Genomic DNA, 18224 nt, shown 5'->3' with positions numbered 1-18224 from the left:
CTTCCGCATAAATTTAAGTATAAAAACTTTTCAAACTGTAAGCGTAGGCTTGTTAAAATATAAGGTATTAAAGACATCAAACTGAATAGATTCTATTTCTCACAACATCTTCTGATTGTCTATTTATAATAAGCATTTATTCAGTGTATAACTGGTAGGTTAACAAGTATCAGCAAGCAGGAATTGATTGTAACATTTTACTATGAAGAGTTAATAGATTGCGCTGAATTAGCTCGTACGGACGAGAATACTAATCCTAGATGTTCAATAATAATATTTTTGTCAAAGATGGTACTGTTTGTTCTGGCCTGTCTCCAGTAATATTGTATTACGAAACACAATATAGTTATTGTACATTGTTTATTATAACTGCTTTCGAAGGGCACGATGTGGTAGTTAAGGCTCTCAATTCGTAATCTTCCTTTTTCAGGATCGAATCTCGACACTGAAGATACTCGCTATTTCTGCTTGGTGGCCATGGGATCGGATAATAATTTATTAATTCCAAAGTAATATAACATATCAATGTCAAATGAACATCGATATCTCTAACGTTTGTACATTGGGTTCTTTTTATTTTCAGACAATATGCGTTACAATGTGACGGTCAATCCTACATTTTAATAACCGAAACTTGTCCCTTGTGTATTGTAAATACTTCCAGATGTAAATATGTCAAACTAGTAAATCAAAATGTATTTTGGTAGTTTAAGATGCAATGAAATATTGATAAGATGAATGTACTTTACTAATAAATAAGATTATCATATTTACCTCGACTGATATTCTTGGTATAATAATGCATATATTATTTTTTTCTTAGCAGCTTGATCCAAATTAATAATATTTGTTCTGTCTAAGACTTGAAACATATTTGTAAATTTTCATTTCTTAATGACCAGTTTTGTTACTTTGATTCAATAACAAACTATTGCTTTTTACGGCCTTATTATGTGTCTTACACAGCAACACTGGTACTTGGTGAAGATCAAGCTTGCTAATAAATCATAATATTGTAAATTCATGACTCGCATCCTGTTGTCACAAAAAACGTGATCGCACTTTGAGATTAAGGGTTTAATTTATTTGTTATCGAAACCTGGTTTTTAGCAGTATAAGTCCGCAGACATACCATTGACACACTGGGGACTGGGTGAAATATTTTATACATACAATTCTCTACCACAAACTAACTAAGACTAACAACTGTGTATTTTAAACTATAGAACGTCAGTTTATCAAATCGTAAGTATCAAGCATTGTTCTATAATTTATTTAATTCCACACATTCCTAAGTTTGGAGAATTTGATTATCTAGAGCTCTTTAATCATTTCTTATCACAATTTATTTATACAGTCTATTGTGTTCAGTAATAACCCAAAACTATACATTGTTCTTGCTTTTAAAACGTCTTCTTCTATTGCAAACATTAATCTAGAGACTGAATTTAACAGTGAATGTTAACGACGTTAACATAATCACCGCTATGTGTCACCATGGAAAAAAAAATTAGGCCCGAAGCTGGCGGTTATTTAATTAGAAACCTGAAACTTACAAGCAAGATCAACCTAGAGCCGAAGCAGCATTTATCAGTGCATTACAGGGATGCGTGATAATCTACATTAGAATGAAGGGATTATTTTGTAATTTTAGTAATGAATTTTCCATGGGCGCACTCAAGAATATATAATACAAGCCTCCGTCCCTATGATAATGCTTTTTCACTTGGCCATGAAAGTGAAAAATAATAAGTAAATGCTTAACAATAATAAAACGAATGTATATTTAATTTTTTAATACTATACGTTCATTAATGCTAATAGTTAATTGCAAAGCTTATAATAATGTTACTACATAGTTTTTAATGATGCCTAGATTGTTTTTGAACTTTTCCCCCAAGTTTTATTTTGAATTTCGCTCAGAGCTACACGAGGGCTATCTACGGCTTTTGAAGTACTTGAATATCAGAATATGCACATGCTCCATCACGTCTACCAACATTTCAACCATAGAGAACATCATAATAAAAATAAAATTGTTAAAGTTATATGTCGAGAACCTAATATTAATAAACGTAAAATAAAAGAAGCCATTTTACCAAAAATATAAACCTTCAATAAATAAAACACTAGAAATAGGTTTATACTCATGCCAGCTTGGGGTTACGTGGGTGAAGTCACCGATTGGATATACTTAAGTGTCGCGTACAATTGTGCTGAATATCTGATGATGTCACATTAACAATGGCGGAACGCTTTTTTTTTTTAATGATGCACTTTTTTCTATCCGATTTTAGCTGTTTCTGAATTTTAAATTTCGTATAGTGTGAGATACTTCCGATATTTACATGTATTGAGTAAAGGGCGAGCATATTTGGTGTGACGGGGATTCGGGGATTACGAGTCGAGTACCTTAACCATCTGACCATGTCGGGACCTGCCAAACACTAGTATCAAAACCCGGTTTGTAGGGTATGATCCCCGCAGACTGACAAGTTTGGCATATTTCTGTTAGCATTTCAGATTTACCAGCGGAAATTAAAAAGTTCAACTTTCGCGGTACATTTTACTAAAATAAAATTACTCCGCTTAAAAGTGTAAAATTACGTTTCCGTTGTTACAGTTAAGATTATTAAAAATCAAATATATATATAACACTTTTACAACTTCATACAAATTAAATTTTATTTATTAGCATAAAAGAAAAACTCTTTTTGTCCTATATTAAAATTCAGTACCAGAATTTAAAATATTTATTTTGCGTTCATGTAAGCAAGTTCGTTCCTTTATTTGTTAAATTTTATGCAAAAACACTTGAGGTCTGTTTTGTACTAATCCATCCCTGATTTAGAAAATGGGAAGACATCTAGTAAACAATATCCATTGTCAAGTTGGGGGTACTCTAGACGAATAGTTGAAATGAGTGAAAGTTTATAATGCCCCCACGGTTGAAAGGATAAGATCTGAATCATTTCGTTCATTACGTTACATCAATCAAGAATTCTTTGATTTTCTCCTCTGGTGCGTCATTGCTGTTAAAATATATAACAACTTTGAACAAAGTGGGTAATAGTATCATTAACAAGATATATTTGATGTTAATGTTACCAACTGTATAATAAAAAAATAAAAGGGAATCCTCAATAGACACGACACTTGAAATTCTTTTAGGCGGGATTAGAGCAAAGTAATCTATGAGATTTTTTTTGTTTTCATTTTTAATAGCTATATTTTTGAGCGCTAGCAACACCAAGCGTGGAGCGCGAGTGTACCTGGTTCAGTTTTATTAGTTGTCAGGATCTCTACCAGCCTACCATCAATATTTAAGTTATTTGACGCAGAATTAGAGTAAATTAATCTGTGATATTTTGGGCATGGTCAAATATATCAACCGAAATGTTTTGATCTCATGATTCCAAAACTGTAATTAGATCTCAAAATGGTCAAGAGACTGTTTGTTTGTTGAAAGTTAAGCACAAAGCTAAACAAACAATGGGTTATCTGTGCTCTGTCCATCTAAGGTATCGAAGCTCTGTTTATAACTTTGTAAGTCCGAAGAAATTCTATGAGCCGCTATGTCGGAGTTGAATACTCAATTGCATTCACAAATTTTGTGTAGGACAAACTTAATTAATTCATTTCTCTAAAAGAAAGTTTGTTTTTAGTTAAACTGTACCCCTCCTGCAGTGGCACAGCGGTATGTCTGCAGACTTACAAAGCTAAAAACCGGGTTTCGATACCCCTGATGGACAAAGTACTTTGTGTAGCTTTATGCTTAATTACAAACAACAAAAATAAGTTAAACTGCATGACAATCAGTGAAGAAAGTTTACTAAAAGCTTGTCTATATATATACGTAGGAGTGAATGCATTAAGAGTTGTATTGTCAAAATATTTTGTATTAACTATATCGGAAGATGTGACATAGCAGCATATAAAATTCTTAATGATCAACAGTTCACTTACCACATTGTATTTGTATCAATGTGCTATTTTAAAACCGTTACTGTTATTGGAATCTGACTTTCGACAAAATATATTAAAAGAATCGTAAAATAACGGTGACTTGTATCAAGATGTTTAAAACATAATTTTAATGTCAACATAATATCACAGTGTTTAAAAATAAATATGTGTTTTGGTGGCTCAGCGGTAGGATTGAGGGCTTACAATACTATAATTCAAGATTCGACCTCATCGACGATTATTGCTCAGATATCCCCTTCTCAAACTTTACGATAACAAAATTAAACAAGCAAAATATTTCAAAAATGTGTTTAGTCTAATGCGATCCTAATCATACATATGTATTTAACGTCAAGTAATTCAATTTATTTATAATTCAGGGCTATCGCTTTTTCAAAAGCGTCTAAAATTACGATGTTTAACAGTTTGTTTTCGGATATTCACGCAAGGATACTCAAGGGCTATTTTCGCTAGCCGTCCGTAACTTTGAACTGATAGACAAGACCTCAAAGCGGCGATCACACAACAACCAATCAAGTTCCGTACACTTCATTATTGCAGCCGCTTCACCATGTCATAGTGTGGAGTCTCAACAGAGCCTGTAACCTGTTAACTACCATGTAGCATTGCAAAGCGGCCTAATGATCCGACAGTATCTATGCTCTAAAAATAACCTCCCGCATTCCCCCTCAAAAAAAAAAAAAATGGTATTGTACATCTGCACACTGCATTATTAGTGGTGCACATTAAAACGATCGTTCCGCAAATAGACTGAGAAAATTAGAACGATCATTGAAGAAAACTAACCCACAATAACTACCGTTAACTCTCGCAATTCTCTTGTCTGACCGAACAATGGTATTTGATCATCATTCTTATAACAACTCTTGACCCCAAAGTGCGCAGCACAATATTTTATGACAATAACGAGATGCGAGCGATAGACAGCTGATCTGTAGTCCAGCAGAATAATCACTGAGACACGATTCCCCCAATGTTTAAAAGATCCAATAGGTAATAGTGTAAAAATAATATATAATATAATTCACGAAGTATTTGACTATCGAAAGATATTGAGATATCTCTACCCTTAATTTAATTGAAGTACATTCCATATTTGTATTTAAATTGGTTGTTATGGCCATGCCATTGAACTGGTTGAGGAACTACGATAACTGTAAACAATTTATCAATCTTTAACTGCGATTACAACAAACAAATAACATACTAAAAAGATATGTGCATATAAGCTATATTAATAATTGATGCTTTGCTATAAAATTAGACATTCTTAGATATTTGAATTTAGTAATTTATCAATGATATATAAGGGGAAAAGAAATGCAATGTTTTACCTGTCTATAGCTTAAAATTCTATATTGAACGTTCTCACAGTATTACAGATCAATTTTATAAATGTTTGTGCTAAGAACGTATGTCTATATTTTATATAAAGAAACGTTGCTAAAAAGAAAAAAATATCATAAATAAGTAAAAAAAATATATTCATCATAAGTCTTTCAGCTACATTTTGAAATATATAAGGCTATTATTTCATTTTGATAAAAATGATAGCGAGTAGGAATGGTCATAAAACAGATTTCGGAAGTCTGACTTTTGAAAACAATTCTAACATGTTAGTCACGAAACAAGATGGACCAATGGAAGGTATTCTAGTCTTAATGATAAAGAAATGTAACATTTAAGTAATAACAAAAAAGAAACAGTTCAATGTGCTTTAACTATACATGTAAGTTAGTTCGTACGGATAACCGCTCTCTGTACATGAGTAAAAACAACAAAAACTTTCGATGATAGAAATAAATCGTTCATGTTTGAAATATTTTCATATCCTTAAATTGTTCGGCTAGTTCCTTCTAAACTAATCTCTTTTATTACAATAGGTGATAGATATTATTGAGAGAAACCTTGTACAAGAATAACGCAATCTATAAATTTTAACTTTAAAATGTTCGGCTAGTTCCTTCTAAACTAATCTTTTTTGTTACAATAGGTGATAGACATTATTGAAAGAAACCTTGTACAAGAATAAAATCTTGTATTTTATAATACAATCTATAAATTTTAACTTTGATGACTCCTAGGTTATTGAGTAATGATATATGAATTAACATAGAGCAATATATATAACTATTCAATCACGACTGAGTTTAATTTAACCTTTTTTTATCTGTTAACATTCTACTACACTGTGTGTCTATGCTATTATGTCGGAATGATAGAAATGGCACAGTTCCTCGCTGGTACAGCGCTAGGTCTACGGATTTACAATACTAAAATCAGAGGTTTGATTTCCCTCAGTGGACTCAGCAGATAGCCCGATGTAGCTTTGCTAAAAGAAAACTCACCCATACAAATCCCATCCCTACTATCTTGTTTGCACTGTGTTTGAAAGATTGATATTAGACATTACTAGATTTAATTCTTTTTGTAATCTTTTTTTTTACTCTTAACTTTAAGTTGTAGCATGAATTATTTGTTGATGTTTCATTATAAAAAGTACTTAGATTTAAAAACGCATTATTAAAATTCTAAGATATTCTGATTGACTGAACAAATAATATAACGTATTCGCTGATGAAGAAAAACAAATAATTTAAATAAAGAAACATCTGGCTACTATCAGCTATCAAAGTTATGTTAAAACGTTTTACAGATTTAGTACTGTAATTTTAATATTCTACCGTTGTATGCAACTTGAGAATTTGCTTTAAAAATCCTAAATATAAATCAACTGTGATATAAAATCCCTAATGACATGACTATCTGGATTGGAAAGCAAAAGAAATTAGCTATTGATCCCGTAGAACATAAAATAAGGTTTCAATCCCCCTTGCAGTTAAATGGAATGGTTCTAAAAATTGAGCTTCCTAACATTGCTTATTTAAGTCTCTAGACGTACTGATTTGGAGCCAACAATCCTCGTCTTAAGGAAAGAATGGGAGATAAAACATTCGTTACCATCGCTCAAACGCCACAAGAACAAGATAACTAGTCCCTTAGCTTTCTATGGTTCGACTTCAGGATTATGGATGCTGGAAGTCATTTGAATTTCCATACAAGATAGCAGAGCCGAAGTAGAAAGATGTATGTGAACACGAATGCATTAGTGTAACAGTTAAAGAGTGATGTAGGTTGTACCACAGACTTAGAAACTAGGATTAAAATGGCATCAGTATGAATTTAAGAAAATTGTAGAAGAAATGAAGCCAAATTTTATAGTAAAAATCTGCACTTTTTTTTGCTTTTGAAAAAACAAAACCGTGTGAAATGAGATTATTGTCATTATATATATAAAACTGTGTAATGCCTTACTAGTTACGTATAATGCAGTTTTATTATTTCAACTTTGGAACTGTTTTAATTTCTTTTACGTAAGACAAAAAATTCTTTCTTTTTAACTTAGAGAATTTGAAAGAAAGAAATTAGCACCTTTTTACATAAAGAGCATTGTATTTTTAACTTACATTAATTATACTCATAATATGTTATTGTGAAAGCAGTCAAAGTCAACAAATCTATGGAATAATAAACAAAATAAATCAAGATATTTTAAGCTAAGTATATAAATCAGTGCCAGAACACTTAAATTTGTAGCTTTGCGACGCAAATATTGTGTGCAAAAAAAAATATACAAAAATACATTAAACTAGTTAAGGCTATATAAACATAAGTCCTGCAATTTTCACTCTAATAAATATTAACATGTAGAACACACATTAATCAAAAACGTTATAACCACACAGACTGTATGAAGCCAAACTTGTAAAGTTTACACATATTCTTAAACAAAAAATAGTTTAACAATCAAATTACATTGGATATCCATATTAACGCATTTATCTTTATGTCAGGGCCTGCATTGCTAGGTGGTTAGGACGTTCAACTCGCAATCTGTGGGCCATGAGTTCGAGTTCCTGTCACACCAAACATGCTCGCCCTTTCAGCCTTGGAGGCATTATGACATGACGTTAATCCCACTATTCGTTGGTAAAAGAACAGACCAACAGTTGACGGTGGGTGGTGATGACTAGTTGCTTTCTTTGTAGTCTTACTCTGCTAAATTAGGGACGGCTGACGGAGATATCCATCGTGTATCTTTGCTCGAAAATTCGACACAAATGAATTTTATTTACGACTGTTACAACTCTCTCTTAGTATAAGATATTATTAAAAGAATTAGGTGAACCTACACCTTTTCTATGTACATAGTAGAATTAATTGCAATATTGACTACCTTATTATTAAGCTATTTTATTAGTAGGAACTTTGCAACGAACGAAGTTATGAATCCACAAATGCTTTGCTGCATATATCAATGATATGATAGACACAACTGATAACTAAGGGTTTAAAACATATAACAGGAAACTGCGCATTTTCTTTCTTAGGTTTTTGTTTATTTCTTTGTTCACTTGAAAGGCAGTTGTACGCTCAAGGGAGTGTAAGGCTAAAAGAATTAAAGCTGCAGACTGAATGTCACTTTTAACACTCATTCCTAGCCAAAAACATGAAACGTACTAAACAGTACTAAATCTCGACTTTAATATCCTTAGATACCTTGTAAGTGCAATGCTACTCCATGATATTTTTCTCAGAATTAAAGAAAAAAATATATATTTCATGCTTCGTAAAGAAATTGCTTTATCTTTTTTTAAAATTTAATACTCGATGAAATACAAAGTGTTTGTTTGGAAACTTGTCATTTAGACTGGTAAACTGTCAAAAAAGTTCAAATATGTTTGTTTTTACTTGTTTCAGAAATAACGCGAAACCTCACAATGGTCGAACAAGTGGGAAGGCGGCTAGCTGGTCAACAGTACCCATTACCACTTCTTTGGCTTCTCATATATGATGGAATAAAGAGATTTGCCTGTTATCTTCATACCACACTAACAGATCTAAAGTATAGAGCATGACTTTACTGCAACTGGATGCAAATTGGATTCACACTCCTAGAAGTAATATTATTAGACTACGGCCAGGGCATATATATATATGCAGGCATTTTACAATAACAAAATATTACAACATTATTGAAATATTAATGTTACTATTTTTTGGTTTTACAAAGGAAATATCAGAAATTTGACTACCATATAAATCGAAATATTTGTCAAAGTTTAGGTGAAACCAGGTTTACTAAATTGCCATTTGATAGAAATGTACTACTTTCTATCATCTGAGAACAAGAAATTTTCTGTGATTCTTGAGAAAAAAGTTAATAAAATGTTTGTTATGAAATTTAATGTTAAGTCTTTTTCTTTACCACTATACGAGAAAGAAAACTCTTTAACAGACCCCAAACATGCCCGCCCTATCAGCCGTGGGGGCGTTATAAAGTTACGGTCAATCCCACTATTCGTTAGTAAAAGAGTAGTCCAAGAGTTGGCGGTGGGTGGTGATGACTAGTTGCCTTCTTTCTAGTCTTACACTGCTAAATTAGGGACGGATAGTGCAGATAGCCCTCGAGTAGCTTTGCGCAAATTCAAAATAACTAACTAGCTTTAACAGACCATGAAATGGAACATATTATTTTGTTAAACGTAGTTAACTCACTTGTCAGAAGAATAAAGCTATTTTTATAGCTAAACTTTGTCAGTTTGTTATTCTTATTAATGTAGCAGCTAGGTTAAGTCATTTCTTTATTTTGAAAATTTTGACAAAGTCCTAGAGGTAGTCATTTCTAGAAAAAAACTGCAAAACAAGTAATAAGTTGATGAAACTAGCGTCTACACACTAACTGTTATTTGCTTCTTTCCAATGTTTTTCTTCCGACTTATTTTACAGCCAAAACTTTTATATAAAACACAAGTAACCTAACAAATATAAACACAAATAATCAATTACTAAATGAAGCTTTTAGTAAATAAATATCAGGAAATTAAGATTAAATAATTTTTCTATAATTTAAGCTCCAAAATTATGAATGACGATTTGTAGTTGAACCCCTGTTACAGTTAATTAGATGACAATTTTAAACAGAGGTATATGTAAAAACATCTATACAATATAGAAAACAATTCAGATCATATGATACCCATAGAAGTTTTCAAAAATACAATAATTGAACTGGGTTTGTTTTTGATAATTATAGTTCAATTTTTGTTCACCATCTATTACCGATAAGTTATTTTTTCTTTCCTTTCATCGTTTTCAATATTAAAAAGGCCCGACATAGCTTTGCGCAAAATTCAAACCAAACCAAACCAAATAGTTTAGTCTCAAAACTGGAGCATCTCGTTTCAATGACTAACAGTAATCAGCCATCATGGTGACCACATTTCCTGATACCGCATTTTTATTTTCTTCATGTCTTAATGAAACTTTTTCCCTTTTTCTTCGCTGAGGGCGCTAAGGTTTTTAGGGAAATAGTCAATATGTGAGAGTGAAAAATGGACTATCTCATATTACAATCCAACTCTTTGAAAATAATGAACATGTTATTGACAATATTTTCGTCATATGGGACCAAAATCCTTGAAGAATACCCAAACCTCTCACCATGTTACTAAGTTCACCTTGTATAGAAAGTTTTGGTTCACCAGACGTTCCAAGTTAAAAGCAATCCTTCTCATAATTTCTATTGACATCAGGTTCAAAATCAAACGAGACTGTACCAAGAGTCTCTAACGGAGTAAATACAGGCACATAAGGCCATGAGCAACGGGTCTTATAGCAGATTGAAGGGTTGGTTAATAAACTTCTTTTTTAGTTCAAGAATTGCAATTTTGGCTGTTACAAGAGCAAAAATAGCAATTATCTCTGCGATTTCTAGGCTCATGCCACATTACTGGAATTCGAAAAGGCAAAAGCTCTTTCTTACTTTTCTCCATTGTCTCAACTCTTCGATACAAATGGTACAAATTCTGTATAGAACTCCTGATTTGTCTTGATAACCAAATTTTATTCCAAAGTACACGCAATAACACCTTTTTAACGAATTATGTAATGTTTTCCTTTTTTTATTTACAACAAATATAACATATGTATAAGCCATTTACACAATCTCTTGTTGACATAGCAACAAATAAATAACATTGCAAAAAGTATATCAAAGTGCACGCACAAGCAAAAACCATCCCGAAATTAGACGTTATGTGGTCTGTTTACTGTTTATATAAGAGTGGTATATTTCCTGTGGGTTTTAAAATAATCGATAGGACCCTCACGTCGTGATTAGTCTAGAGAAATCTAGACTAATCCAGTGGCTGGCAACATTTTAAGCACAACAAAATATGACCCAATTTTAAGAAAAATGATTCACCTATGTAAACATACGTATGAGGTTTTCTTTAAAATCTGTATGTGGTGGAAAAAAGTGAATCTCATATTCGAATTGAATGTACAGGGATTCTAAGCAATAAAACCCTCTTCCGCCGGCCTGTATGATTAACTCAAGTGCTCATAAACCAATAAAAATACACGTATAATTAACTAATACATTAAGTAAAATAAATATAACTGATTATAACTCAAAGATTCTACTTTTTACAAATGGTAAAATAAATTTATTCAATGCATTTCAAAAGATTACTTTATTTTTTTATTAGGAGTGAGTGAATCTTAATTTTCTTGAGGTATTTCTTGTTCAAATAGGCAAAAGAGTTTGAAAATGAATAAATGAGGTGAAGGCTGTTAAGGTAAATCCAAAGTTAATTTTAAAATGCAATTTTTTTAACTTTCTATGTGTTTTAAAAGCATTAGTAGGAGCTCAGAATCCCCCCAAAAAAAAAAGGTTCACTAATAACGTGTCTCTGCCATTTCTTAATAAGATTAACTTCGTGTCACTTGCAGTTATAACTACAATAGAAATTATAACCAGTTATCTGTGTTTTAGTAGAATCATTCCATAACTACCAAAAATGTTAGCTCTTACTGGACTTAGAGTGTTCTACTTTATATAACTGCATAAGTAAAATATTATAACCTACGTTTTGGCTAAGTTCAATTGAACTGTAAAGATATGACACCAAATGTCTAGATCAAGCAAAGAGTATTCAATTTTTTTTTCGGAAACATATAAGCTGTAGGCTGTATCACTAGCATTTCTCTTGCATAGATGGAATTAATATTCGACATGGACCGGGAATATCGTTTACAAATAAAGCACAGTGTAACGTATCCTTGTGGATTATCGGAATTAGGAAGATAGACAACAATTCATGAAATAGTAACTTAAAATTCGATAACAAGTTGTTTGTTCATTTAGTTAATATTGGAAACAATGAAAAGTAACGTATATGTTTGCATCCTAAATCACTATGCTAAATTTTATTACAAAATACAGGCGCTATAGTACTTTTTTAAAAATAAAATAAGATTGTTTACAACTTGCTATGTTTAGTTTATTCCTTTTTAAAGTATCTATCTTTTGTTTCCTTGTATGTTTTTCATATTTTTCTTTTATAATTTCTTTTTCACTTTGTTCAGAAATTTACCAAAAAGAACTTTCATCACTTGTACACGTGGTTATATTGTACACTTGATCCTTAACACCATTTCTATATAAATTAATATAAATATACATCAAGAGGGATACATTTAACTCGTGAAATAAAACAATCCAAGTTAGCTTTGGAAAAGTTAACTTTGTATGTATGAGCTTTGTGAGCGTTGCTGTATTCTTTGCCAAAGACCTACAACAAGAAAATTGTCACATTTATCTTCAAAAATATTCCAAACTTCATAATATTTTTGTGGTACAATTCGTGACAAAGAATAAATAAAAATATCGTTCTAAGAGCATTTATGTATTGGAATTTAGTCATTTAATAATGATAGATCGATATTAACCAAAGATAGTCCTCATTGTGTAATAAGAAATTGATTCCCCTACATTTATTACCTCTGTTAGAAATTCTTAAGCTTTTCAGGCACGTAGGGTTTGTTTTGTCTTCCCCATCCGCAATTGCATGGACTTTGGGGGCATAATTACGTTACTGATTATATCATTTAAACGATCGTCATTTAGTTTAATGCAATCAAATATGCTTGCTCTTATAATCATCAAAGATACTAAAAATATGGTTTATTTTATAATCTTCTCCTCAAGTATATTATAATATAGTACTAGGTGAAGAACAATATAAATGTTAACTGCCTAAAATAGGTAAATATATGTATTAACAATCAATAACTCATCACAATTTAATTTACCAGTATCATACGAATAAGATTGTGTATCGTTAGCAAACGTAGATACAAATCCTTAGCTGTGATACTTAGGAACTCTACTATTTTTGTATTTTACATAAAGAAAAATATTAATAGCTAACTTAAGCTCAGATATATACATATATATATATATATATATACATGTATTTTGTCTTAAAAAGTGTTACATAATTTCATAATCATGTTCTCAGTAGTGTCAAATTGCAAGTTAATATTGCCTGTGGTAGTTGTTGAAAGGACTGGTTGTTATGATACGCATATATCGATAAATTTGCCCGTATCTTAGTTAATTTGCAACTTGGTTAGAAATGAAACACAAACTATGTTAGCTATGTTACTTCTTTTGACTTTTATCTCGTAGTTTGAATAAAGCATCAATCTATAGATAAATTCGTGTGTGGAGTCTGATATGAGTTCTATTTCTTGTTTAGGAACGATTGATTTGGGTTGTACATTTAAGCTCAAAGAACGAGTCCTTAGTATAGATAGTTTCGTTATGCTCTTACTTCTGTTTATTTTCTTCTAAAACTTTGAATAAGGTTTATAGCTTGCAGGATGGCTAAGTTTGCAAATGAGGCAAATATGTTATTTTCGTGATTCTTAACAGCATTTCATTTGCACGTGATGAATACCTTCCTCAGACACTATTTAGTTCTTATGCACTAACACAATACGCGGCCAAAGACTTCGTATTTAGAACTATAATACATAATTCTTTAGCTTTAAGTTTAAATTTCACTACTAACTATTGAGACGGTTGCCCTTTATGAAAGAACAGACTTGATTTTCATTTATAAAAGTGACATTAATTTCGTTAGATGGTTTAAAGGCTGAAAACACCGCCAGCAGCAAGATTAGTTATTCTATAGCAAAGCTACATTGTCCAGAAAAAAAAAAAAGAATTCTCAAAGAAATAAAGTAGACATTATCTTTTTTATCATATGAATGTGATAAATATTATAATACAGTCCCGAGATTATGCAGGAAAGTAAATGAATATTAAGATTTATTTTTACTAGAGATGCCTATACATCTTTTCTTTTTTTGAGGTTTCATGTATAAATATATATAAGGTTCCCACGATTTGTATTAAATCCAATTATATTGTAAAAATACATGGTAACTTATTTTAAGTACATACAAAACAAATTATCGTACAGGGGGCAAAACTAGTTCAGAAAATCTGTAAACGATACGCGAAAGGCTTGCAGTTATGTTGTGCTGAGTACAGGTGAAAGGAAAATGACACGTACGTGAGGCTAAGTACATTTTATATCGCATGCAATTTTGCCTCTGCCTTTACCGTCACCAACAAAATTCACATTTGAAAACTAAAAAAACCTTCGTCCGTTCTTAGCCATATGAAGTATTATATAATGAGTATGTTCATTTATTCTCAACTTAATTTACATTAGATAAATAACGATAACGACTGGTGAGAGTCTTCTATCCTTTTTTTTTACTTTTTTTGGTTGTGCGGTCCTTATTGGTTACTCCAAGCAGATAAGGTAAGCGTTATAACATATATATATTCATATGTTATGTATCAATCCCTAAAAATATACTGAAAAGGATTCTTTCCACGAATCGTGCCTATTTTATATTCATGTGGCGCGTTTTGCCCCTGGAAAAGATTTTAGTTCTAGCGACAACACGAATAACTTTCTACGTAGGGAAAATGAAAGATGATCCACGCTCACCCTCATGGAGAGAAGGGTTATAACAGCAGTTAATTTTGTAACCGCTTGCCCTGAATTGTATGAAACAAAAATAACATGTTAATCTTTTATGAATCAAATATGATTTTATTTATCTTCATCAATAATATACATTTTCCTGGCTGCCTGCAGGAGCAACTGCTCTAGAATATGTATGGAACATAAATATGCAAACACTTTTAACTTTCACAGAGCTGGGTGTTGCCAGATTGATAAATGTGAACAAAGTATGTATTTTTATGTATATATATACATATGAAAAGATGTATTTTGAAATACATTCGCGTTATGTAAATACTAGAGATGGTGAAGTAATTCTGAAAAGAACGTACAGGGATTTATAATTGGCTGATTGTTTCCAGTTTTATTCTCTCTGCATCAATTCGAATTGCCAAAGGATGAATAATTGGTAATTCGCATGCATTATATTAATTGCAGCTTATCATACATGTTAGTAATTAAGTTGCACAAATATAGTTGATACCTTATCAATATAATTAAAAGTCAAACTTCGCCTACACATCCTTTTCTTATTTAAAGTCTCATGTTTGTTTGTTTTTCTGAACAAAGCCACATCGGAATATCTGCAGAGTTTACCGCAGGACTCAAACTTCGGATTTCACGTTTGAAATCAATAAACTTACTGCTGTACAGTAAGAGAAGAATTTTTGTGTAAAATAGATGTGAGCAACTCACTTTTCACATCGAATCCAACTACATATTATCAAAATTGACAGTAACTTATTCTATATGCTTACAAAAATTATATTAATATTATAACCTGCCTTAAAGCACCTAAATAATCGAAGTGAAAGGCCACTGAAGTTATTTTTCATAATATTTAGGGATTGTTTAGATTACAAACGTATTATATATATGTTCGAAGGGCATTTTTCAGAAGCATTATAAATTACTCTTATCATCATTAAATACCTAACATTAAAAATACGCTCACATGCTAGACGACTGGTACATTTCTAAAAGTGTTTCTACTACTTAATAAGTATAACCATACACAGATATTTTAGGTTTGTAAATACATAAAACTAAGTCCTTTTATTGTAAGAATTCCCGAAACTTTTTCCCCATTATAAAAGGTGTAAATAACGAAAAACATTAATGATATCTCTGTTCTTTGTTGTTGTTTTTTAACATGTGGACTTGATTTAATTAGTTTAAAGTGATAATAGGATAACAGAGCAATTTTAAACCATAGTAAGTAAAAACATCAAAACAAAAAGTCTTAAAGCTCTTTTCTTGTAGAGATTAAGAACTGTTGAGCCAAGGATGTTATTGCCATAAATATGATTCAAATACATACTTTGTAAGCTCCTAACGAAATGGACAATGAGAAAGGTTTGCGTGTTGAAAAAGCGTGTAAACAGATATATCATCGCATATTTTTTCAGAGTGTGAATTACTTTTTATTTTAGAAATGTAATATACTTTACGTAATTGTTAAAGCTTAATATTAGAATCCTAGGTCTCTGGCGTAATAGTTTGGCCCTTCTGTCGCAAAAGGTGGGTGTAAGCTGAAAATACCAGAAATATTATTATACAGGTGTCTGTTTGTTTTTGAATTTCGCGCAAAGCTACTCGAGGGCTCTCTACACTAGCCGCCCCTAATTTTGCAATGTAAGACTAGAGGGAAGGCAGCTAGTTATCACCACCCACCGCCAACTCTTGGGCTACTCTTTTACCAATGAATAGTGGGATTGATAATGCCCCCACGGCTGAAAGGGCGAGCATGTTTGGTGCGAGGGGGATGCGAACCCGCGACCCTCAGAGTAGGAGTCGCACGCCTTAACCCACCTGGGTATGACGGGCCGCTTATAGAGGTGTCATAAGTAGTTTTTAGCTAATATTAAGAAAAAAAAACAGTTAAAGTAAAATACAAATGAGTCTGTACATGAAAAAGAAAATAATAATTTCATAATTAAATTAGAAATGCACGGCCATCAGTCACTAAAAGAGATTTGGCACATTTTAAAGAAACTCATTGAACATTCGTGATTTATCGTTGCCGAACAAAACCAATACAAAAACAGTCTTTTATACACTTCATTGATTATTTGTGCTCAATGTGTTTGTTAGCATATGCGTTTGAAAGATCTCCGAGTAATAACGTTAAATTGAACAGTCGGCCTTATCTTTCTGTATAATATCATAAACGTTATACTGCTTGCATATGTGCATCTATGGCACTGTGTGATTACCGAAACCTGTGAATATACGTTAAGGTTAATATATTTAATTTCAATAATATTTTTACTGAAAAGTACACATGCATTTAGTATTACTCTATGAAGTCCAGAAGAGAAGAAACAATAACAAATTATTGCATAGCTGTATGAAGATATTTCAAACTGCAATAATAATAACAAATATATTCTCGAAAGTCTCGTGAAAGATTTGGTAACAATATTTATTGAAGAAAACTAGAATTTATCGTCTACAAATGCCATTCCACTTTAGAAGAAAGAGATGAGAAATAAATGAAAGTTGTAAATAAGTTTTGGGTAATTTACGATGATCTATAGAAATTCATACTAAACTAAAATGCAATAAAAAATGAAATATCTCAGTTAGATGCTGAATAACAACTATATAAAACTGAGAAAATTATAAGTCTTACCTGTGAGTTTTTGTTGAATAATCTTCAAAACACTTTTAAAATGACCCACGAGAAATCTCTTTTGTTAAAAAACACCACTTTATACTTTAAAGATTTTGTAAAGTTCAATATTCATAAGTTCATTTGCTTTTTACTTTTGAGGTTAGAGAGTTAAAGTTAGTAGAGGAAAATAATTTACTTTAAAACAAATGCGACAAAAAAAATTGTTGCACGAAATAAAGTTTGGAGCAGCGGATCGTTGGGTTACCAAATTTTCTGTCCATAGCTGAAAAGAAACAAAATAAAACTATCAGTACTCAATACACTTCAATAAATTACATAGAGAGAAAGAAGATAGGTTTCTATTTCGAACTAATTAATCCTTTTCTGTTTTTAAACGTGACTAAATGAACTATTACGAACTATTCAAGTAACCCTTCAACAAACAGCTAAATCTGATTAATTGATATCAAGATATCTACTACTGTTAACTGATGCCTGTAACCGATGTCTTTAACTTGTTTGTTTGAAGTTAAGCACAAAGCTATACAAAGGGTTTTCAGTGCTCTGCCTATAACTGTTTTTAAAACCCAGTTTTTCGAGTTGTTAAGTCAACGGACACGCCACTGTATCTCTGAAGGGCAATGTGTGTGTGTGTGTGTGTGTGTGTGTTTTCTTATAGACAACGCCACATCAGGCTATCTGCTGAGTCCGCCTAGTGGAATCGA

At 31.6% G+C, this 18224-nt stretch overlaps 1 long non-coding RNA gene across 13 annotated transcripts in view; it reads right to left on the bottom strand.

Moving 5' to 3' along the window:
• LOC143252805 (uncharacterized) overlaps nt 1-18224 on the bottom strand; it is a 169686-nt gene that overhangs the window by 88951 nt on the left and 62511 nt on the right. For all 13 annotated transcript variants that reach the window (XR_013029153.1, XR_013029146.1, XR_013029148.1 and 10 more), the window contains one exon: nt 17518-17782. This is a non-coding gene — a long non-coding RNA (uncharacterized LOC143252805). The remainder of the gene's footprint in view (nt 1-17517; nt 17783-18224) is intronic.

The sequence above is a fragment of the Tachypleus tridentatus genome, chromosome 6, assembly GCF_004210375.1.
Source record: "Tachypleus tridentatus isolate NWPU-2018 chromosome 6, ASM421037v1, whole genome shotgun sequence".
NCBI classification, from domain to species: domain Eukaryota; kingdom Metazoa; phylum Arthropoda; class Merostomata; order Xiphosura; family Limulidae; genus Tachypleus; species Tachypleus tridentatus.
Note: the sequence above shows the minus strand (reverse complement) of the source record. Positions and strands in the feature narration are given on the sequence as shown.